The sequence below is a fragment of the Lycorma delicatula genome, chromosome 9 (assembly GCF_047948215.1).
Source record: "Lycorma delicatula isolate Av1 chromosome 9, ASM4794821v1, whole genome shotgun sequence".
In the NCBI taxonomy this organism is placed as follows: domain Eukaryota; kingdom Metazoa; phylum Arthropoda; class Insecta; order Hemiptera; family Fulgoridae; genus Lycorma; species Lycorma delicatula.
The window spans coordinates 132,383,431-132,409,548 of NC_134463.1; the positions used below are offsets into that span (position 1 = coordinate 132,383,431).

General features: G+C 33.3%; 1 protein-coding gene and 1 long non-coding RNA gene across 2 annotated transcripts in view; one reads left to right on the top strand and one right to left on the bottom strand.

Moving 5' to 3' along the window:
• The window catches only part of LOC142329676 (uncharacterized), a 317,008-nt gene that overhangs the window by 123,377 nt on the left and 167,513 nt on the right, over positions 1-26,118 (top strand). The window lies entirely within an intron of this gene.
• The window catches only part of LOC142329677 (uncharacterized), a 76,835-nt gene continuing 56,978 nt past the window's right edge, over positions 6,262-26,118 (bottom strand). The window contains exon 3 of the long non-coding RNA XR_012757562.1: positions 6,262-6,450. This is a non-coding gene — a long non-coding RNA (uncharacterized LOC142329677). The remainder of the gene's footprint in view (positions 6,451-26,118) is intronic.

A 26,118-nucleotide genomic window follows, 5' to 3' on the forward strand; every position in this document is an offset into this window, starting at 1 on the left:
TCGATCACTCCATTTCAGTTATATTATTTCGACTTTTATAATTCCAGTTCGATCGGTACATTATACTTCATATACTAACTGAAATAAACAGCGTCCTTTAAAGAACTTATTTAATTTCCAACCGGAAAGAAAACATTCATTTAAATTTAAAAAAAATCGATATTATTATTATCGTGTGAAATCTGTGACGCCAACTAGTGGATTACAAAAACACAACGTTCTACCAAAAAGAGACGTTTTTGAAATATCAGAAATGTTCCTATTAAAGATATTAATGCATATTTAGATGAAAAATAATGCGAGTATTACCAAACATCTTTATTGACGAGTAGTTAATTTAATTATGCAAATATTTTTCGATAACAAAGTTGACTGTAACACAAAAAAACTCCAGTAAAACCAAGGATCCACCATTCTTCATCGGTCATTAGACCGGTGTGCAACTCAAAGCTATATTAACAAAACAAACATTCGTAAATAAAAACCGTCTCGCAATCACGCGTAATACTCATATCCACATAAAGATTGTTTTTTTTTAATTCTACTTGGTTCAATTTTTATTCCTATGTTTTTTTTTGTTTTTTTATTTGTCTATTACTTAGCGATTTGTTCGAAATGAAAATTTTAGTGAAAATCAATCTGTAGAATCCGTGTTTGAAACATTTCCTGTTTTATTTACTGAAATTTTATTTTAACAAACTTCACCCTTAGCGGTTAAATAAAAAATAAAAAAATTACTCTTGAAAAGTTGTAAAAATTTTCTTTAAAGTTTTCCTACGATTATTCTCGGTGAATAGATCACGAATAAAAGCTTTCCGTTGGTACCGATTAAAAATCCCGTTAAAAATTATTTACGTATGTACATAAATATAAATACATGTGTTTTTAACCGATATTATATGCGAGGACTAACACCGAAAATACACACACACACAATATTACCGATAAACAGAAAACTGTTTTCTGATGCGCGGCTTACACAAACAGTTACACATTCACAGGAGAGAAATAGAGAGACAGACACAGATAGATAGATAAATAGAGAGAGAGCGAGAGAGAAGAGAGAAATTTTTTTTTAATATTTCTCAATTTATTTAATTTTTTTTTTTTTTTTTTGTCATGCTGACAATATTATAAGTGGTTGGACACCCTATAAATATTTTAATAATATAGCTGAAAGCATGTATGTAATCTTTACAAGTTTCATTAAAATCTGTATTATTTCCCGGACAAATACGGAGACGCATGACGAGAAAATAAGTTAATTTAATTTGAGATTATATGAAACGTAAACATCTGATAAGCAGCTGCTAGAGTTAACTTTATTAAACGTTCAATAAAGTAGCTACGCAAGCACTGTTATTCAAATTATACTTCAGGTTTATATCTAAAGATTATAAAATCGTTTCGTTATCTTCTATTTGTTAATAAGTCCACTGTAAAAGGGAAAATGAAATAAGGAGTCCTGCTTTTCGCTACAAGCTGTAGCAAAAACAAAGGATGTGATCGTTAAGTAACCTTTAATTATTATTAATAAAGTTATATCGTAACATGGAACGATGGTTTTAGTCGATGAAATAACAGTTAAGGCTAGCGGTGAAGACCGTTATTCCTTATATTCTATACAATTATTTTTTTTTTTTTTGTCTTCAGTCATTTGACTGGTTTGATGCAGCTCTCCAAGATTCCCTATCTAGTGCTAGTCGTTTCATTTCAGTATACCCTCTACATCCTACATCCCCAACAATTTGTTTTACATACTCCAAACGTGGCCTGCCTACACAATTTTTCCCTTCTACCTGTCCTTCCAATATTAAAGCGATTATTCCAGGATGCCTTAGTATGTGGCCTATAAGTCTGTCTCTTCTTTTAACTATATTTTTCCAAAAGCTTCTTTCTTCATCTATTTGCCGCAATACCTCTTCATTTGTCACTTTATCCACCCGTCTGATTCTTAACATTCTCCTATAGCACCGCATTTCAAAAACTTCTAATCTTTTCTTCTCAGGTACTCCGATTGTCCAAGTTTCACTTCCATATAAAGCGACACTCCAAACATACACTTTCAAAAATCTTTTCCTGACATTTAAATTAATTTTTGATGTAAACAAATTATATTTCTTACTGAAGGCTCGTTTAGCTTGTGCTATTCGGCATTTTATATCGCTCCTGCTTCGTCCATCTTTAGTAATTTTACTTTCCAAATAACAAAATTCTTCTACCTCCGTAATCTTTTCTCCTCCTATTTTCACATTCAGCGGTCCATCTTTGTTATTTCTACTACATTTCATTACTTTTGTTTTGTTCTTGTTTATTTTCACGCGATAGTTCTTGCGTAGGACTTCATCTATGTCGTTCATTGTTTCTTCTAAATCCTTTTTACTCTCGGCTAGAATTACTAAATCATCAGCAAATCGTAGCATCTTTATCTTTTCACCTTGTACTGTTACTCCGAATCTAAATTGTTCTTTAACATCATTAACTGCTAGTTCCATGTAAAGATTAAAAAGTAATGGAGATAGGGAACATCCTTGTCGGACTCCCTTTCTTATTACGGCTTCTTTCTTATGTTCTTCAATTATTATTGTTGCTGTTTGGTTCCTGTACATGTTAGCAATTGTTCTTCTATCTCTGTATTTGAACCCTAATTTTTTTTAAATGCTGAACATTTTATTCCAGTCTACGTTATCGAAAGCCTTTTCTAGGTCTATAAACGCCAAGTATGTTGGTTTGTTTTTCTTTAATCTTCCTTCTACTATTAATCTGAGGCCTAAAATTGCTTCCCTTGTCCCTATACTTTTCCTGAAACCAAATTGGTCTTCTCCTAACACTTCTTCCACTCTCCTCTCAATTCTTCTGTATAAAATTCTAGTTAAGATTTTAATATACAATTATTTATTATAATCTTACTTCGCTCTCTATAATCTTGAATAATAGACAAACATATTTAGAAAAACGCTCTACATTAAAAATTAAATCGTATTTGGAACAATTAGGTTTGGCGTCCAAGAGGTGATGTGGGCGCAGTGAAAAAGTAACGTGGTCATGGTGGTGTACGTCGAGTAGGTGGGTAAAAGAATTTACAAGCTTTCAGTCGTAGTGATATTGTCTTCTGATAACGAATATGTTTTATCTCTTGCGCAATTGAACAGCAAATAACAAAATTATAAACATTTTTACAAGAAATATCTGTTACAAGAAATAAATAAAAGAAGTATTTATAATAGAGATTTCTTTAAATCTGTTTATATGATCGGTGCATCAGTTTTTGGCAAGAGAAAAACATTTCGGATTATTTAATGCGTTTAAACTGATACGAAAGGTTTTAATTATTCCACTTTCTGAAAATATAAATATTCACTATTACTTTCCCGCCTTGCGCTTATAACAGAGCTATAACTACAGAAGGGAAAGTATAGTAATCGGTCCAGTTTTGGCGTATGCGGTTTTCACCGGAAAAAAACAAAAATCCGGATGGAAATTTTCCGGTTGTTGGTATGTACGTGTGTGTGTGTGTTCGGTGTTAGGTCTCACACCCTTGCCGGCCTCCGTGGCGCGAGTGGTAGCAACTCGGCCTTTCACTCGGAGGGCCTGGGTTCGAATCCCGGTCAGGCATGGCATTTTTCACACACGATACAAAACATTCATCTCATCTCTGCGGATTGAATCGCTAACTGCGGACCCGGAAGTAAAACAAACCAAAAAAAAAGTCTCACACCCTAAATCACTTCGTATTTCCAGAACTACTCCACCGAATTTGACCAAACTTTGGCATATTACATCTACGACGGTTATTTTTTTTCAAGGTCCGATCGGTCGCGAAATAAAAACCCTCGCAAAAATCGGATGAACCTTTGCGCATATGTGTTACGCAGCGTTTCTAGTAAGGCCTTCAATCACGCCGCGTCACTTCGTTTTGTTCTGAACACGCAGCTAGCGCGTAAACATGTCTACAACAATAGCATCTCCCGCCGAGTGTGAGGTGCGTGCGTTAATTCGATTTCTTCAGGCTGAGGGGTGTAATGCGGCTTAAATTCATCGACGAATAAGTAACTTTAATGAGCGACAGCAAAGTGCGACAATGTGCAGTAACATTAAAACAGGACGTACAGATGTTCATGATGCAGGCGGTCTGGGAAGGAAGCGAGTGTCAACCGATGATCTCGTTGAGCGAGTGGATGAGGCGATTCGAGAAAATCGTCGTTCACAATTTCTGTATTGACCGATTCGCTTCCTGAAATTTCAAGGTCAGCTCTCTACACCGTTGCGAGTGAGAGACTTCAGTACCGTAAACTGTGTGCGAGATGGGTTCTTGAGGTGGTCGCTGTCCGACCATCACAAAACAATGAGAACGGACGCCTCCCTAACGTTTCTCCAGGGTTACCACAATGAAAAAGTTTTTTTGAACAAAATTGTCACAATGGACGAGACACGGGTCCATTTCGAAACTGAAGAAACAATAGAACAATCCAAACAGCGGATGCATTCTCATTCTCCCGGTAAATCAAAGAAGTTCTAGCGAACCTTCTCCAACAGAAAGCGTACGGCTACTGTGTTCTGGGACCGGAATGGAATTCTCTTGGTGGAATTCATGGAACGCGGCACGACCATCACTGCAGCCTCATACTGCGTGACTCTTCAACGTCTACGAAGGGCGATTCAGAATAAGCGGAGAGGAATGTAGTCATCAGGAGTTGTCTTTCTCCACGACAATGCTCGGCCGCACACTGCGCTGTGTAACAAAGAAGCTCCTGCAGCGTTTTCGTCGGGAAGTGTTTGATCACCCACCGTACAGCCCGGACTTGGCTCCGTCCGATTTTCACCTCTTTGCTCACACGAAACGCTGGCTAGGAGGACAAAATTTTGGCAGACGTCGAGCTGCAGACCGGCGTAGAAACACGGCTGAAAACAAAGGCGACTCCGTTCTATGACGAGGGTATTGGAAAGTTGGTACCACTGTATGACAAATGTATAAATCGGAATTGCAACTATGTAAAGAAATAGCGTAACTATGTAAGTACTTGTTACAAATAAAAAATTTTTTATTATCACCGTGGTTTTAATTTCGTGACCGATCGACCTTGAAAAAAAATAACCCTCGTATAATAATGAATTTCTTTTTCTTAAAACAGACAAAATTTTGGCTTTGTACATAAGATTTATCGTTAACATTACTTAATACTGGAATGTTATAATATAATAACATGCTAACGTACATTTTGTTGTCATTTTCTGTCGGATATATTTTCAAACAAAATTCAAGAAAATTAGTACAACAGAAAAATAATATAGATTTCTACATACCAGAACCATATGTCAAACTCAGAAGGTAGCAGTTTCTTGGCTTCTTTTGATTTTTTCTGACAAATTTTTGTAGATATATTTTTATTTTAAATAAAAATAAAATTATAAAAACGTTAAAATAAAATAATTAAAACTTTTCTAATACGTTAAAATTGAAAGATTTAAGAAAGCAATTTTTATCTCTAGTGTGTTTCTTTTGAAATCGGTTTCATTATTATTTTTCTTAAGTTTGTTTTATTTTGTTTTCGGTCACTCGACCGATCTATTAACAGTAAATAATACGTTACTTTGACATTCTGATCTGACCTTCTAATTTCACAATTTTTTATAGATTAACAACACAAAATTTGGCTTTGACTTTATAAACAAATCAAATTTATAAAATCCAGGACTTCCCTGCAGTCGAAATGTCCCGGAAATCAACACATTATATCACGTTGGCTACAGTATTTTTGTAATGAAAATTATTTTTGTATAAATTAATTTCTACTAACCAACAATTTAAAAAGTGTAAATCCTAGTACTTTCGGAGCTGTAACTCCATCTTCAGGTATGTTAATTTAAATTCAAATAATCCATAATCAAAATTATTATAGTCGGTCGTCAAGAATAAAATTAATTCGTGCGTCAATATGATAGTAACATCATGTTTGTGATTATTATATATTAAAGCTATCAAATAGGATACAAAATTATAGACCAAGATATATATATATATATATATATATATGAGAACAATTTAAGAAAAATGATAGAAAAGTATCATAACGAAGAGAAGTACTAAAGAATGACAAAGATAATCATAGGCTGTTAACAGTATAAAAAAATTAAAATATCTTTTTCAGGGTCTTTTACAGAAAATATAATATAATTAAACAGGAAATTCTAATATTTACGTAAAAATTAAGAAAAAACGTAGTAAATAATATAAAAAACAAATATATTACTGACCTTATAATAGCTAGTGGATGTTGATATACAGGCATCATAACATTTCTAATATAATTTCTAAAGAAATGTCCGAGGTCCCCCTCGGTGTGTAAATATATCAATTCCATACCAGACTGCAATATCCTCATCTGAATTATTACATTGTAATAAAGCATTCGTTAAGATGTGTTAAATTACATTCTTTAAAAAACATATCTGAAAAAAAAAGATTATAATTCAGTTTGTTTGTAATATATTGTGAATTATAAGATTTAACACGCGCATTGTAATTATGCAATATTAAGGAGGTTTTTTGTAGAAATTTTGTTAAAAAGACAGAATAATCCTCTGTTGAACTGAAGCATAAATAAATAAAATTTTTATCCTGATCGATTCATAACAACACATTATATAGATGATTTCATAAACGGTACTCGTATACTATTCCGTGTAAAAAGTAAAGGAACTGTGTCAGCCTTTGCCGGATGAATCGTAGAAAGCCAAGGTAAAACCATCCAGATTAGCGTCACACAATAACCGTTTACATGTATTTATATTTTAAGTTTATTAATAAGAAAGTGGAGATTGAAATTCCTGGGTCGTGTGTACAGAATGGACGAACAGCGACTAAATAAACAGATTTTCATTAAAATCTGTGAACAAAAGAGCGACTTTGGGACCTACAACGATGAAAAAAGAATTACAGAACTTAGGGATCCGTGAACAGGAAACGAAAGATAGAAAGCTAATCTGACAAAAAATACGTAAAATTGAGTTAAAAATGTGCGATGAAGGAAAAGACATACGAAAGTGAAACGGTCAAAAAAAATAAATGCCAAACATATATAAAGAACAAAAGAATGTTGAAGGAAATGAAAAAGAAAGCGGAAGAAATGACATTTGTGTGGTTTGTAGTCGGCCTAAATGCAAAAAATAAAAACATGAAATAATGTTATGGTATTTTAATGGAGATACAAAGTATAAAAAATAACTAAAAATTTAGAAGGCATAACGAAAATTATTTTACTGCATATTTACGTACATATTAATAATAAGCTGAATAAGGTGCAGAAAATTCAGAGTTTTTTAAACATTTTCAATTATTATTTAGAATTTCATTTTCAGAAATAATATTATGTGTTAGTAAAACAAAATCTTTTAATTCTATTTAAAATAAATTGTCGGGAGAAGTTTTTAAACGATTTGGTAATCTATTTAAAATCGCAACAGAAGCATAAGGCCCTTTGCCGTAAGCCAAAGTATTGCGCTGAGTTACATGAAACCGGTTCTAATATCGGCTATAGATCTGATTACGAGATCACGGATACCGTTGTTCTTTGGTGGTTGGGTTTCAATTAACACCGATCTCAGGAGCGGCTGACCAGAGACTTTAAAGACTTTAGTTCATTTACATTTATACACGTCATCCTCATTCATCCTCTGAAGTAATATTTTACGGTGGTTCTGGAGGCTAAACAGAAAAAGAAAGAAGTTCTTTATCGGCATTAACCGGTCGGGGTCTAGTGGTGAACTTATCATAGTGAATCATTTGATTTCGAAGTCAAGAGTTCTAAGATTCAAACCCTAGTAAAGGCAGTTAGTTACTTTTATACGGATTTGAATACTAGATTGTGGATACCGTGTTCTTTGATGGTTGGGTTTCATTTAAACACACATCTCAGGAATAGTTGATGTGAGACTGTACAAGACTACACTTCATTTACATTCATACATATCATCCTCTGAAGTAATACCTTACAGTAGTTCCAGAAGCTAAACAGAAAAAGAGAGTTCTATTATCAGATTTGATAGCATGGATATTGTTATTTTTTTAAAAAGGGACTATTTTTGGAAAAGAATGCACATTCATAAATATAAACTCAAGGATAACTAAAAATATTTCATTTTCTAAATATCAATCTACACGATTCATATTTATCGTCGCCAAACAATTTTCTAACACCCTATTTATGCATTTTGAAAATTTGTTTTAACTTTTTAGGGAAACCGTAAAGAGGTTTACTATACTTTAAAATTCAATATACATAAGTATAGTACATATTTAATAATTGTCAAGCGTAAAGTTTTATAAAATACTTTATACGCGTTTACTTTGCCGTTTTTAATAAATTATCAAACGATTTAAAAAATCTTAGCGCCGATTTATTTAAAATACAGACGGTTCAAAGAGCGACACAATCTCACGGAAGAATGTTTTATTCTTTAGTTGCAAGTTTAATCAAGTAAAACGGGTTACAAAATGCAGCCGAATATATTCGTCGCCTCCCGATACATTAGATGTGCCAGTTACGCCCAGACCCAGAACGCCTTCACAGAAAAGTAGTTCTCCATCAAGCGGCAGAATCAAGAGACAGGGAATGCGATAGACGCAGCCAAAAGCGCTCGACCGAAAACGGTAGCATCAGAAAAGTCGATCGACGTGCAAGCTTTATATTCTGTTAGTGCCAAGAAATCTGTGCTACGTCTATCTAACCGTTTTGATCTTTTTTGGTAACGCCCGCACGGCATGGAACAAGCGTTTAAAGATGCGTTCACGCAGAATTGGTGTCGTTCACGAGTCGTTACCTGAAGACACTGGTAAAGGTGTAGCTTTCTGTCAGCGGTTCACGTCATAACTCGGACGGGGATGAATTCGACGATCCGTTTCGATCCGACGAGGCACGGTTCCACCAATATGGAACTACCATGAACGCACAGAATTCACGCATCTCGCGTACAGAAATCCACATCGGTGCACTAGTCTCCTCTCCGCGGACCAAAAATGGGAGTTTCACGTACAATATCAGTAGTCGAAACTTCATGACATTCTTTCCGGCACTGTGAACTATGAGCGCTATATACAGACGGTGCAACAATTTGTAAACACTATACCTGGAGACCGGATAGATTACACGTGGTTTTAACAGGAAAATGCTACGGCTCATTTAGCCGACTTTCTTGTATCAGTGTTTTCGTGGACAATAGATTTCGAAGGGATTGTGGCCCCCTCGGTCTCCTGATTTATCCTTTCCTGACTTTTTCTTGTGGGGGGATACCTTAAGGATGCCGCTTACAAAACTCATCCTCACACCGTTCCTGAATAACAGAGCGAAATTAAACGATGTGTCGCGAAACACATCTTTTAAAACGATGTTTTAATCGAAAAATATCTATTTTTCGAAGCGAATGAATTATCAACCCCACGAATTACAAAACGGTTTATTTCAGTATATTTTTCTGCAATCTAATGTTTTAAGTAGATTTCAAAAGATAGCTACGTATTGTAATGGATACAATGATTTGATTTCAGGAAAATTTCGACATATCTTGGCGTTTCACAGCCTCAGACCCCAAAACCAACGTCAACTCAAAAGTTTATAATTTTTTTTTTGTCTTCAGTCATTTGACTGGTTTGATGCAGCTCTCCAAGATTCCCTATCTAGTGCTAGTCGTTTCATTTCAGTATACCCTCTACATCCTACATCCCTCACAATTTGTTTTACATATTCCAAACGTGGCCTGCCTACACAATTTTGTCCTTCTACCTGTCCTTCCAATATTAAAGCGACTATTCCAGGATGCCTTAGTATGTGGCCTATAAGTCTGTCTCTTCTTTTAATATATATACATATATATTTTAATTTCTTGGGAACACGATAACTGCCGTAATTTTTCAAATTGTTCCTTAAAACTAACCCGTCAGAAAATCTCGGTCTAGTTCGTTAACGGCCAAAATCGGATCATGGGACTGGAAATGGGGGAGGGCCTTTCGAAAAAACAAAATATCGCTGTAACTGTCTTATTAAGTAAAATATCGAAAAGTTTTTACTATTCTTTGGATAAGGATTTTTTTTTAAAACTTATCTAAGTAAAGCTTTATGATATTATTTAATTTTATATTATTTTAATTTTTTTTCTGATGCCTTTCCCTCAAAAATTATTGCATACCAGCACGAAGCCGACTAAACTATAGCTGATATTCAGCCCTGAAATTAGTCTTTTTACTCTGTTCATCGCATCGAACGGTTATATCGTGTCATAATAAACGTAAAGAAATCAACTTTATATGTTATCACTTATATATCTTGCACGACTTGTATAACACAGAAGTCACAGATCAGGAATTTATAATGTAATAACTTGTTCAAACGCTTCTTCATTCTGTTTAGCGCTGGTAAAGAAGCAATCGATGAAAGACACGATGATATCGTCGTTTCCAACTTGTAATTCTGTGTTTTGTAATTCATTTTTTGTGAGCAAGCGAACAGTGAAACTAAAATCGGTAGATGATAATCTCATGTTCATACTAATATTATGAGCGCGACATGACGCCAGAAAATCAGAGAGAAGTGAGCCATACAGATTCAGATGATATTATTGAACTGAAAAACGATTGTCGCAACATTTCGGGAACAAAAGAATCTAATAACAGAATTGATGGACCTTGGGAGACTGCAGCGATATCAGAATCTTATTATGAATTGAAGGATTGAAGGATATTAAACAAATCAAACGGTGCAGGCTGCTCTCGATGGCTGTTATTCGTCTGAATGAAAATGCATAATCTTACCCTGTAGGCCACTTAAAGACTTTAGTTGTCGGTTCAAGTTGGAGATTTTTATTGTCCGGACATGCTTGAATACCTTCTCTTTATTAAGATAAAGATTTGTCTGTTAATCGGTATAATGAACTAACAAGGTGCTCAGAAATGGACGGGTGGTGGATTTCAAAATTCATTTCTACAAAAGTCGGTGTTGCGGTGCAACAAGTACCCGAGAGTGGAAGCGACTAGACGAAAGTTTAGGGCAGATATGTTTGTAAGATATAGCGATCCAAATAACAAAATATTTAGACCCCGTTTTTTTTTTTTTTGTTTTTTTATTACCAGAAATCGTTAACATGCTATATTTGTCTATACATTGAGGAGAAAGGCCTTTTCACGATAGCTTTAGATTTTTACTAAAGTAAAACTTGCCGGTTTTTATCCGTTTGTCCTAACATCCCATAAGAAGAGCCGAACAATTTTTTGTAATTAAGAATTACATTAAACCCGATTGAAGTTTAGATATTTATTTTAAAACGCGATAGAGGAACCGCAGCCGATACGATAATTTTTTTTATTTCTACTTGCTTAGGAAGAAATTGTAGTATGAAAAAAGTCAATAAAATAATTATAGACATTTATATATGTCATTTGCTCATTTGCCGTAAACAAAGGATCGAATGCGACAAGATACGTGATACAAGTCCCACAAAACGGCATTGCCGTTCTCAAGAAAAAAGCATTTCTCGACGGGCATAATAAGGAAAGCGAGGGCTGAAGCGATTACCCGTTGTCTTCTACCCAGAGTAGGCCACCCCACTAAAACGCAGGAAATCTTTCACCTGTACAAGCGACACCTTCGCTCTGTTCAACACTGGGACCGGTCGCGTATGTAAATCAATATTCTTAATGAAAGCGAAAGCAATTTTATCTCTTGCATCTGTTGTGCTTTATATGCATCACCGCATTGTGATTGCGACAGATTATGTAATTAAACAACTTCTGCTAGGTCACAGATAACGAATCGCAAAACGTACCTCAGAGTCGCAAACAGTAACATCATGCGATGCATCGACTCCATGTACGAAATTTAAACCGTCACTTGACCTAAACATTCTCCCATCTAGCAGCCAATCGTCAGTCACCAGATGCGTAACAACAGAAGAGTTTTTGTAAAGTTTTCATATATAGCCCTATCCTTTTTCACAAATAAGTCACACTGATATCTATGACTAGATGTCTAACAGAAATTAAATTTTAAATAATCTCAAAACTGTAACCGATTTGTATAACAAAAACAGTTTACCTCATTTTGTTCTAAGTTAGTAACCCACCGGGTCGGTCTAGTGGTGAACGAGTCTTCCCAAATCAGCTTATTTGGAAGTCAAGAGTTCCAGCGTTCAAGTCTTAGTAAAGTCAGTTACTGTTATACGGATTTAAATACTAGATCGTGGATATCGGTGTTCTTTGGCGGTTGGGTTTTTTCAATTACCCAAACATCTCGGAAACGGCCGAATTGAGACTGTACAAGACTGCACTCCATTGAAACTCATAAGCAGCATCCTCATTCATCCTCCGAAGTATTATCTAAACGGTAATTACCGGATGCTAAACGGGAAAAAGAAAGTTAAAATGTTCTAAATAAGTAATCGTTTTCTCTATGTCTGTCCAAATACGAATCTGAACTAGAATATAAGAGAACTTCCGAGAATTAATTATAATTTAGATTTGTCAAATGAAAACCCCAAAGGGTGTAGAATAAAGTTGCTCGCTTCCTTAGGTTTCTGGCCTCGCAGAGGATGGCTAAAGGAGTTTGTTGCTCTAATAGACAGAGTAAAACCCGGATGGCTAGGGGCCGGTTTGGGCGTTTACTTCACCAAGGTAGGCGTTTTGGCATCGAGCCACGGTTAGTTTAGTTATTCGTCTTCAATACAGAAGTAGAATAAGTTAGAAATTCGGTGATGGAGCTAAAGTGCGGGAGGGTGAAGGTTTCCTCGTTCCCAAAAACGAATCAGAACAGAGTAAGTTAGTGTTTGTTTCGTGTTAAGATTTCATAATTGTCTTTGACAGACTGAGATGGATTTGGATATATGTTGAACAAAACTGTCGTTGTTGCAATAATCATTTATTAAAGAAGTATAAGAATAAAAATTTAGATGTTTCTAGTAAACTCGAATGAAATCTTATATATTAGATAACGATGTCTAGTTTGAAACTGAGTTATGGAAACGGTTATTTTGTTACCTTCGGTCACAAAATAACCATTTTCCTGTAATATAATCAAAATTTCCCATAACTCAGTTAGGCGCGTGGATCACGCTTCCGCGAAACGGTTATTTAATTAGTTGAGAGCTACAAATAAGAGTAGATGAGCAAAAATTTGGAAAAGCCAGTAACGAAAGGGATAGTAAAGTTGAATTAAAACACTGGAAATGTCTGCCCAGGAATTCGCATCGATGGTATCCCGATAGAGGCCAAACTAATACTGTGATACGTAATCAAAGTCAGAGGGTCTATAAGACGATCTCCGGTAAAGCCCATCAGGACTAGGAACGTAAGGGGTGTTATGGCGTCCGGGATCTTCCTCTACGAGGGTCAGGATGTACGTGAATGTATTTATGTATTTTCAATTTTTTCGAATGATAATAATTTTCGTCCATAATCCCTAATAAGAAAGTCGAGGAAATGGACTTTTACATTACGGTTTTACGTTACGGGTTTTTATCTTACTGAAAAATAAAACATTAGTTTTATACGAATAAATATATTTGAGTCGACTACAAAAACCGTCTCACTGGCCTGTTACTTATGAAGATAGAAATAATTAATTTTGTATTATATTTTCAGAACGGATAGCTTTTTTTTAAAGTAACAATGCAAAAAGGAAAAGCTTAAGATTGTATTGTAAATATTAATTATGACAGTCGTGTAATCATTGACTTTTTTCTTAGAGAAAGTAATTTACTCGGCGTTTTAAAATATCACTGCACGAATAATAAACGTTTAAAACTTGATTTAAGTTACTACTTAAAAAATTATGAAGTTATCCAAATAAATTTAAAATTAAGCAGTTTAGGTCGTAAAAAATACGTACTTACAGAACCATTTAGATCGTTTCAAATCATATAATTCACAACAAATATCGGTACAAACACACAGACATGTTTACATGTATATTAGGTACGACACAAAAATTTGATTGTAACTAGTTTTCTGTGAAAATATAAATTATTCTACTGTTATTTTTTACCCCTCTTATATTAACTCGCTCTTCGACTATACGTGAAATTCACGGTACGGAACCTTCCGATCGAATTTTGAAGCCCTTCCGCTTAACCATTCGCTCTGTAATTTTTCATACAGGTTTGCTCCTGATAATGACATATTTTAACAATATTTACAAGTCTCTAAGACGCCCCTAAGTTGCTAACTGAAAAAAAAATGCCTCTCGAACTTACGCAACCTCGTTTACATGCATATTTTCTAAGTGAAAGAATTATCCGTGTTTAATTTATCTATTAAACATGAATAATTCGTAACATGATATTGTCGTTTCAATCGATTAGATTGAATGAACGTATTTTTTCTACCGCCGAGAAAAAAAATTTAAATTTCATATAATCGCTCAAACCTGTGCGCTAGTGCAGCTGTAAAGTATCAACTTTTGAAGACTAAGAAGTACAAATGAAAAAATAAATAAAAACAACTTTTTAAAAAACAGTGTTATATTAAATGAACTAAAACATAGAAATTAAAAAAAAAATTAAACACATTACTCTTAAATTAAACGTGCTAAAAGGTAAAAAATCATTTTAGGACGATATCTCAGAATGGATTTGACAACAAGCTTTGATGATGATATGTAAGATTATGCGAAAGTCATAGCTTCAAGTTAAAAATTTGATGTTTTTGTCAATTTTTTCATACGCGTGATGAATGGCCCAAAGAGTGGGGTGCCCATGTTAAAGTACAAATCTTTGCATTATTAAGTAGTATACTAATTATTATAGTTTTTTTTTTTTTTTTAAATTAATATTGGTACCAATTTTAGGCAATTTTAAAAATGCTCAATACAAAAATCTATATCAGTTAGATTTTATTTATCCTAGCTTTAAATTATTTACATTTTGTTACTAATAATAATATTTTACGTTCAATAAAATTTTAAACTAAAAAAAATTTATTCAGGATTATTATATATATATATTTCTTTTTTTTTGTTTTAATTAAAAAATTTCAGAGTATATGCATCCAGTTTAAACAGATCGAACCTCAAGTCCCATGCAAATACAATACAAGGAGAGAACGGCGTATGTGGTATGTGAAATCAATAAAACCAGGCGTAAATGGAAATTCTTTGGAAATAACTAAAACCAACAATATATAATGAATAAAGAATAAAAATTTAATAACAATAATACTTGCCCGGTACTTGTACTTGTATTGTACAGTTTTTCTTTATTCTAATTTACTTGTTAAGTTTTTATATCGCTAAATAACAAGCCTTTAATTCAATAGCAAACAATATATGGAACACTGAGGAAGTTATTTAAAGTGCAATATTTTAAATCTGTTTATTTACACAGATAACAACGAATGTGGACAGTTTTAAATTCGTTAATCGCATTTGATGCGTAACAACACATCTACTGTTCATTAATTATTTAAGAAAAATACTTAAAAATTGGCTTAATTTACAAACAGCAAATTTTGATCCTGACGAGCCATCTTGAAAACTTGTTTAGAATTGCAGATTCAATGACAAATATTGATAATTTTCTCAAATTTATTTTGATTAGGGTTTTAAAAAAGTATTTTTATTTTTATTATTAGAAACGAGTTGTTTTTAAAATCACTGAAACTTCGAGGTTTATGTAAGCTTCCGAAAAACAACGACAAATATTTAAATATATATACTTTTTCTTTTTAAGAAAGAACGAGTATAAACAGCTTCGGTCATTAGCCCGGTGAAAATCGATAGCGTATGAAAAGTTACCGTAGCTGACCGGGATTCGAACCCAGAACCATCTCGCTATTTAAATATTGTTCTATTAAATTACGTGAAAAAAAGATTAATATGGCTCAATCTTTTAGTTAATTTTAATGAAAATATATTTGCAAATATACCGAACTAGATATTACATTTTATTATAAATTTAGATTTTTTTAGATATAATTAACATAGCACAGTTCAAGAGAATTAATCTAAGTTATTTCAATTATGTCCATTTTATACACATCTTTTAATGGACTTCAGAAACCTATCGTACATACATTGCATTTTTTTTCTTTCACCTCCGGGACCACCGCTAGGTATTGCTTCAGAAGATGAGATGAATAATTTGTAGCGTGTGAAAATGCCATGTCTGACCGAGATTCGAACCCGGGACCTCCGGATGAAAGGCCGAGGACTACCTCTCGCGATACGGAGGCCGGCAAAAATTGAACTATTTAGATATCTCTATATGTTCTGCGAATATCTCGTCTGAAGCGTAGTAAAATAATCCTAAAATAAGATAGAGGCTGCCGATGCAGCTTTTAGTATCTTTCGTAATTTTTTTAGGTTCAGTTCAAAATCATATTAAACTGCTATTCAAAAAATGAATTTTTCGATTATAAGCAGGCATTTTCAACAAAGTAAAAAATAAAAATAAAAAATGTACGTTTTTATTATTTATATACATAACGTTTTACATCCTCTGTATGTCCCGAAAGAGAAGTAATATTACATCGTATAAGTTAAACGAAATTTTAAGTTATCTCATTATATTAAACTACTAAATTTACTATGGGGTTTAACATTTAGGTCACGTAAATGTTAGATACGGCGTTAAACTGATATTATGATTTTAAATGAAGGTATCGCAAGTTAAGAAAGGACGGAGTATGAAATTTTCCTATAGAAGTCGGGATGATGAGAGAGAAGAGAATGATGTAACGTGTGCGAAACAGAAAGATCGAGTGAGTGAGGAACAGGCATGAGACACGACTAAAATTAATGGAAGTAATGTTGCAGAATACTATAAAGTTATTGTAACTTGGTCTAGCCGAATAGCCGGACCTGTCTTCCTGCCAACGATTCTCCATTACATCCAGCTAACTCAGCGATATACACGTGTTAACCTGTATATGTACCGACTTGTACATATGAATACACAAGTGGTATTGCGGTTGAATGTGCGTTTGTTCACACAATTATCTACAAGATAAAATTAAACGAAAGAAAGAACGAAATAGTAAGACTTGTGGAAGAAATTTACGTAAAAACTTATAGGCGTAAAATATTATAATATATTACTACGTTAATAATGAATCAAAATATTTGCATATATGTACAGTATAATAGAAGTTACAGAAACAATAATGTTGCTATACTTAACGGCAATCGGATAAAGCTTACAAATTAGCATCTGAATAGTAAAGTTTTAAATAATACCAAAATTTTAACTGATTTGTTAAGTAGTAAAATATTAGACTTATTCAACCGTACAAAGTACCAAGTTACCATAAATACAACCAAATTAATCTTAAAATTTACAGTTTTTTTTTTTTGTTTTATTCTTAACTGATTATTTTTTAAAATTTTTTTATTCAATTTAATTTTGATTAGTGAAAAGAGTTAAATTATAACACATTACCTGAAGAGTTAAACTGTTGAATTAATGCCAGGTAGTAGTTGATTACATTCAGCCTTACAATTTGTGTCTATAGAAAATTACATTATTTCCAACGTTTATAAAACTTAATATTTTATATATTAAATTTTAAAAAAATAAACGAAACTAAACAATTTTCGACATCAACAACAACACACGTAAAACGAGAAAATACATTAAACTCTATTACATATTAAACATTACAAAAATTAAATCAGAAACACGTAACACAACACGCACGTCTCATTGTTTAATTCAACAGTATAATAAGAATCCGTCAGACAGCGCGCTTTCAGTCATTCCCCACCCCGTCGATGTTCAGTCTAATGTTCCGTTTTGTTCATAGACAACACATGATACCTACCTAACTTTTGTAACAAGTAACTAATTAACTGTTCTTTGTAGTTGTATAACCGCACGTCAAGCAAATAAAATACGAATTACTTTGTTTTAACATTACTCCATCAGTTTGATGTTCATCTTTATATTAGTAAAAAAAAAAATAAAATAAATGCCATAAATGAATTCGTAAAATAAATATAGTACATTAAATAATACTAGTGACATGTGCAAACATGTTAAGTTTAAGTGAGAGTTGTAATAAAGTTTTAATTTCTCTTTTTATATATATGTATATATCTACATAAAAGCGCAGGATGTAATCTTAAAGAAATAGAAAAATATATTAACTGCGTTCATGGCTTATTTGTTACCGTAGGAATACAAATGAAGGTTTATATAGTGTAATCACCCCTTAGTAAGACAATAACCGAAAAAAATAGTTACTATATTAAACGACTTAAGAATAATAAATTCCAGATTTTTATTTATAACAATCGGTTCTTACGATAATAAAAAAAATTTAATTTGTCTTTCACTACTCCTCAAAATCGTAATTAATGGCCCAAGTTTTTAATACGTGACCTGCAGATGAATTTCACAAAACTCTAACACCAAAACCTTTTCGTTAATTTTTTATTTGAAGTACTGTCCATCGTCAGCTGTTTTATAATTATTGAATACTTCATGTAGAATTTGAATTTGTAGTTTCTACAAATTACAATTTCTACATGAAATATTTTTATATCAGGTGACATAATTAAATGAAACTTGTACTATTTTGGTCGGATAATATATAAACGAAATACAATTCCCAAAAATAGAATAGTTTTTTCTTGCGATACCCATAGGGTTGGTCTAGTGGTGAATGCGTCTTCCCAAGTCAGCTGATTTAATAACTATTGAATTTAATAATAATTAATTTTTTTCGGATAAATAATTATTTTTATTATATAATTTTTATAGGTATATAAAAAATTTAAAGCTTTTATAAAGAGATGATTCAATTGAAATCAAAAGGAGTTATTTTTAGTCGCCTACAGAAATATATGACTTTTAATTAACTTTTAAAAAAAGAAAGTTTGCCGTAAAAAAAATGTAACGTTTAACACAACTGTTATAATTATTATAGGCTTATATATATATATAGGGAATTTCCCACTGGGATTTCCTATTAAATTGCATATATAGATTTTTAAAAGTACATAAAATTTTATTTCATTATTAACTTTTTTTAAATTTTATTATTGACTTATTATTTATTGTTATTTTTTTTACAATCAGAGGTTAATAATTATTAAAAAATCAATATATTTAAATTGAAAGTAAAAGGAGATGAAGTCTGATTCGAACCGATATGCCTTCCTCTTGTAAGATCCAAATATTTCATTAATTAAAATTTTATTAAGCTATAACTCTGGAACCGATAAAAATAAGTACCGCTTATGATACATCGTTGAAAAGCTCTCGACGAAGGCTTACTTCGATTAAGAAAAAGTGAAAAATACTTATTTTTGATCGGTTCCAGAGTTATAGCCAAATAAAATTTTAATTAATGAAATATTTGGCGAGGGGGCGGAAAATCGCAATTTTTTTCGTTTTTAGGCCGCATCTCTTGAACGGAGGGTCAAAACCTATGAAAAAAATCACATCGGCTAAAAAAGCTTAGATCGCCTTTAAACGCGTATATCCGGAGTCTGGCGAAATTTTCGTTTGCGCGATCGACCGCAGACTCGGTGTGGTGAAAGTAGAGATCGGAAATTGGACTTAGCCCGTATCGGGAATACGAGTGCTGTTATCCCTTCCCTATCGGGGCTCGCTTGTCTGTATCGAGTTGGGTCCGAATCCGTTTGTCCGATCGCGAGTAAATGGGTTTTTTAATTTTTTTGAAATTGTATAACCTTTTTTTCGGACGAACCCTAAGGTTTACGCAATAATGTTACGGACAAATGTTTTTGGGCTTGCAAAAAGAAAATTTTTGGTTTTTTGTTTGATCGCGATCGGACGAGCGGTTGTCTAGATACGCGTTTCCGACCGTATTCGGGCAGGGGCCCGATTGTGGGGGGGATAATTTTGTTACCGATCGGAAGCCGAGTCGAATCGGAACCGCAGATTTTTTCACGTGTCGATAGGCCTAACGGTTGCCGAGTTATTGGCGGTGAATAATCGGCAAAAAAGCTCCCTTAGCCTAGAAAAACGCCCTTACCGCGTCGAAGCGATTTTTCCAAAATCGTTGTCGTCACAGTTAAAAAGTCGAAAAAACCCCAAAAAATACTAGATTTTCTGCTGAATTTTTTGACGGCAGGCACGTTTTTGTCGAGCGACGAGGGTTCGGGCAGTTAAGTTTTGAAAAACGGCCTTAAGGGCTGATTTATAAAAAAATCGTAAACGAACGAACCGAGCGTCAGAGTAAGAAAAGGAAGCTACCCAGTAGGTAAAGTCGACTCACATCTCAGGAATGGTCGAACTGAGAATGTACAAGACTAACACTTCATTTACACTCATACATATCATCCTCATTCATCCTCTGAAGAATTATCTAAACGGTAGTTACCGGAGGCTAAACAGGAAAAAGAAGAAGAAGGTAAAGTCGACTCGGAAATCCGATTTTTCAACTATAAATAGATTATCTCTAACCGTTATCGGTATAGAACAGTGCCGTTAACTGAACCAAAACCGATAGTAGGATCGAGTTGAAAATACGGTAGACTGTTGAAAGCGATCGGTCGGCCGGTTTTTCGGAAATTCAATTACGAAATCCGATTTCACGTTGTCTCAGGCGAAATGCAAACTTACAGCGTTTCCGTATACCCGACATGTACATTATGACGGAGAGAAACCGTTCACGACTAAAAACGAGATTCGCCCAAGATAGGGTCAGGAATGATGAACTAAAAAAGAATTCTCAGCCGGCAAGTAAGACAGCCTCGCTCTGTCCCTGTCACTCGCTCTCTCTCTGAGAGAGAGAGAGGGAGCAAGTGTGTGTGTGTGTGTGTGTGTGTGTGTACTTTAAATAGTCAATTGTCAATGTCTCTCTCTCACACTTTCTGGCTCTCTCTCTCTATCTGTGTCTATGCGTGCGCGCGTGCGCGTGTATGTGTATGTGTTAATGTGTATGTACACTATATATACATATATATAGTGTACATATGTACTCTGTTGTCATATTCACTCTCTCTCTCTCTCTCTCTCTCTCTGTGTGTTTGTGTGCGCGCGTATTTCTATTGTAAATATGCTTACTGTAAACTTAGTAATCGGGAGTGTGTGCGTTGGTGTGAGGTTGATGGATGTTGCCGGGCTAGACGCACATTTTTACTCTGTTATTATTGGCGTGGAGGGGATAACGTGATGCGCATTGCTGCTCTGCGCACCTCGCTGCAGACCGCTTAGCAACCGCAGCCGCTAACAACCGCCTCCCTTGTAATCGCCAGCTGTTCCATTGAAACGGCTTTTCTATAATTACCACCCTTTTCTGTTAATGTAATAAGATTAAATAATATTTAAATTAAATTATCATAATTCCCTATACGTAATCTACAGTATCTTATTATAATAAATAAATAAAAATATACATATAATCCTCATTCATTCTCTGAAGTATTATCTGAACGGTAATTACCGGAGACTAAAACACGAAAAAGAAAGTATACATAATAACATATGTTTTGCATAAAAAATTACAGTTTATTATATATATACTAGGACATCATTAGTCGTAATAAAATAAATATGTAAAAATAATAAATAAATAAAAACAGCATTATTTTATGTGAAATTGCAAAACCGGCAACGAGTTAAGTGTAATCTAAGATACTGAAGAGCGAATCTCTGTTATCATCGGCTTAATTTTTATCGAATTTCCTATTCTGATTAGAAAGGTACTGAAGGAATTTGTGAGGGCGGTGTATAGTAACGCTTTACCGGACTATGACGGATGATAATTAAAGAAAAAAAATTTAATTGACACACACAGTGTTAAGATGGTCGAAGTATACTAATAAATTTCATTTTTCTCCCGCGCAACTTATATACAACATTTTTGTACACTACACTGTATAGTTGTAGCCGAATGGTCTAAGCCGTCAGTCAATCTTGTCTCACCGTAACACAGTTCGATACTTGGTGAACTCTTTTTTTTTTTTCACTTTAAAATCATTTATTTTTTTAATTCAAACCAGCAGCTGCTCATCAGCGGTAACAAACTTTGAATTAATTATTATAAATAATATTTAAAACGAAAATATTACCCAAGTTGACGCCCCTGCGGAATTACAAACTACCGCCAAGGGAATAGGGAATTTCCAACTGGTGATTTCCTAATAAATTACATATTTACATTTTTACGTTTTTAAAAGTACATAAAATTTTTTTCATTAATTTTTTTTTTAATTTTATTATTGACTTATTATTTATTGTTATTTTTTTTACAATCAGAGGTTAATAATTATTAATAAATCAATATATTTAAATTGAAAAAAAAGGAGATGACGTCTGATTCGAACCGATATGCCTTCCTCTTGTAAGATCCAAATATTTCATTAATTAACATTTTATTGAGTTATAACTCTGGAACCGATAAAAATAAGTACCGCTTATTATATATCGTCAAAAAGCTCTACTGCGATTAAAAAAAAGTCAAAAATACTTATTTTTGATCGGTTCCAATGTTATAGCCAAATAAAATATTAATTAATGAAATATTTGGATCTTACAAGGGGAAGGCACCTAGGTTCGAATCAGACTCAAAAAAAAATTATTAATAAAATAAAATTTGATGTACTTTTCAATTAAAAAAAAAAAAAGGATATATGTAATTTAATAGGCGTACAAGGAAGTCATGTGGTGTCCACATCAGATTTCTTAATTAAGTATTTCCAGCTGATTTGTTTCCTTTTCCAAATATCAGCCGATATTTGGAAAAGGATTTATTTATTATAATAAATAAATAAAAATATATGGAAGTAAAACTTGGACTATCGGAGTATCCGAGAAGAAAAGATTAGAAGCTTTTGAAATGCGGTGCTATAGGAGAATGTTAAAAATCAGACGGGTGGATAAAGTGACAAATGAAGAGGTATTGCGGCAAATAGATGAAGAAAGAAGCGTTTCGAAAAATATAGTTAAAAGAAGAGACAGACTTATAGGCCACATATTAAGGCATCCTGGAATAGTCGCTTTAATATTGGAAGGACAGGTAGAAGGAAAAAATTGTGCAGGCAGGCCACGTTTGGAATATGTAAAACAAATTGTTAGGGATGTAGGATGTAGAGGGTATACTGAAATGAAACGACTAGCACTAGATAGGGAATCTTGGAGAGCTGCATCAAACCAGTCAAATGACTGAAGACAAAAAAAAAGAGAGTTCAAGTCGTTGTGCCGAATTCTTTTTACGCTACTTTGGAATAAATGAAGGGAGGCAGAACGCAAACATTATTTTTCTTTAAAAATCGTCAGGATTCCGCGGCTTAATCGTAATATATAAATAATTCTATCGATTAAATAACAAAGATAATAGATTCGCACCTACTAATACTTATTATAATTTTAACGATAAAATCAAACGTTTTCATATTTTATTTAAAAATTCAATATCCCAAATTAAATACGATAATTTTTTACTTAAAAATTAAATATCTAATATTTTACTTCAAAATCTAATACAATTTGTTACACCACCCGCAAATAAGATTCTATTTGTCACGTTATTAATCGCTTTCAAATCTTTAAAACTTCTTTCGTTCAATCCATCCTGCGAGTACGTAACCCGCAAATTTAATTTTCAACTTTAAACGTACATTTTCCTATTTACGTTTCCAAAATTATTACCGTTAAGTAACGACGCTCAGATATATATACATATATAAAATAAATAAATATATCTCTGAAATATATGTAAGACCTAAGTCAGTCATAACCTTTATGAATTATGTATTAATCGGCCAACAATTTTCTGAAACTTGAAATTATATGGTCAAAAATCATTTATTCTTCTTTTTTATAATTATCTGTTTTGTAAATCTCTCCGTTCTCAAACAAAGAAAGATCTGTAAGTGTCGTAGGTGACTACGTTTTGAGAATCTTAATACATTGAGAATGCAATTGTATAGTTTAGTTACAATTAAAGGGAATAAGAACGATGGCGTATATCATCATATCTATCATATCTACTCACAAATATTTGTAAAGTAACTTTTAAGTAACTCTTTAAATAAACAGTTTTTATTTAAAAACTAAATATCTCTAATTTAAACAAAAAATGGAATACCCGATATAATTTATTTAAAAATTAAATTCCCCGAATATTGTTTTTTATCTTCGTATAAAGAATTTTATATGAAACCTCATTAATATTATCCGATTTTATTATACATTTAGAATATTATTAAAACGTTTACTGATATAAATTTAATATATAAATCGTTGTCTTTTTTTTTATCGTTTTCAGGCAAAGTAAGTTTTTTTAATATTCAAATATGAGTAAATGTAATACAGCGGCTGACATTTTTACTACAGTATTAGCAATGGGTAACAGATTATTGATAAATGAGAAAACACCATTAAGGGGAAAAATTCTGTTAATATCGGCAATTATTTCATTATTTTGACGGAAGTTCCGTCAGCCTTCAAAAAAAAGGTTATAGTCATGATACCAAAGAAATCAGGAGCAGATAAATGTGAAGAATACCGAACAATTAGTTTAACTAGTCGTGCATCAAAATTCTTAACTATAATTCTGTACAGAAGAATTGAGAGGAGAGTGGAAGAAGTGTTAGCATAAGACCGATTTGGTTTCACGAAAAGTATAGGGGCAAAGGAAGATATTTGAGACCTCAGATTAATAGTAGAAGGAAGATTAAAGAAAAAAACAGACATACTTGGCATTTATAGACCTAGAAAAGGCATTCGATAACGTAGACTGCAGTAAAATGTTCAGCGTTTTAAAAAAATTACGGTTCAAATACAGAGATAGAAGAACAATTGCTAACATTTACAGGAACCAAACAGCAACAGTAATAATCGAAGAACATAAGAAAGAAGTCGTAATAAGAAAGGGAGTTCGACAAGGATGTCGAACTCCCTTTTGTCGATCTCCGACTGATGTCGATCTCCGTCACTTTTTAATCTTTACATAGAACTAACAGTTAATGATGTTAAAGAACAATTTAGATCCGGAGTAACAGTACAAGGTGAAAAGATAAAGATGCTACGATTTGCCGATGATATAGTAATTCTAACCGAGAGAAAAAGGATTTAGAAGAAACAATGAACGGCACGGATGAAGTCCTACGCATGAACTATCGCGTGAAAATAAACAAGAACAAAACGAAAGTAATGAAATGTAGCAGAAATAACGTAGATGGACAACTGAATGTGAAAATAGGAGGAGAAAAGATTACGGAGGTAGAAGAATTTTGTTATTTGGGAAGTAGAATTACTAAAGATGGACGAAGCAGGAGCGACATAAAATGCCGAGTAGCACAGGCGAAACGAGCCTTCAGTCAGAAATATAATTTGTTTACATTTAAAGTCAGGAAAGGACTTTTGAAAGTAACTGTTTGGAGTGTCGCTTTATATGGAAGTGAAACTTGGACGATCGGAGTATCTGAGAAAAAAATATTAGAAGCTTATGAAATGCGGTACTATAGGAGAATGTTAAAAATCAGGTGAGTGGATAAAGTGACAAATGAAGAGGTGTTGCGGCAAATCGAAGAAGAAAGAAGCATTTGGAAAAATATAGCTAAAATAAGAGACAGACTTATAGGCCACATATTAAGGCGTCCTGGAATAGTCGCCATAATATTGGAGGGACAAGTAGAAGGAAAAAATTGTGCAGGCAGGCAACGTTTGGAGTATGTAAAACAAATTGTTAGGGATTTCGGATGTAGGGGGTATACCGAAATGAAACAACTAGTTCTAGATACGGAATGTCGGACAGCTGCATCAAACCAGTCAAATGACTGAAGACAAAAAAAAATGCATTATTTTGTAGTATTATCAGTATTTATGTATATCGGAACGATTCAAAATACAGGCAAGCAATATTTGAAGATACTGTAACACTTTCCATAAATTCATTATTGTCGCACGATTTCATTTTTATGACAAATAAATGTAAAACAATAATCGGTTTAACGAAACGTTCTGCGTTTAAAAAATATAAATATATGACTGCGGCATAAGTAAGTCTTTACATTGAGTCACCGATTTCAGAAAATATTTCACGCAACGGTGAACCGGTTTTCTCATTCTGCAGCGAAGAATTCTGGCGATCTTGCTTAGATCCGCAATTTCGCTGCAGCTTTCAGTTCGTCACTCGTGATGGTGTTAACGTTTTGAATGTTATGT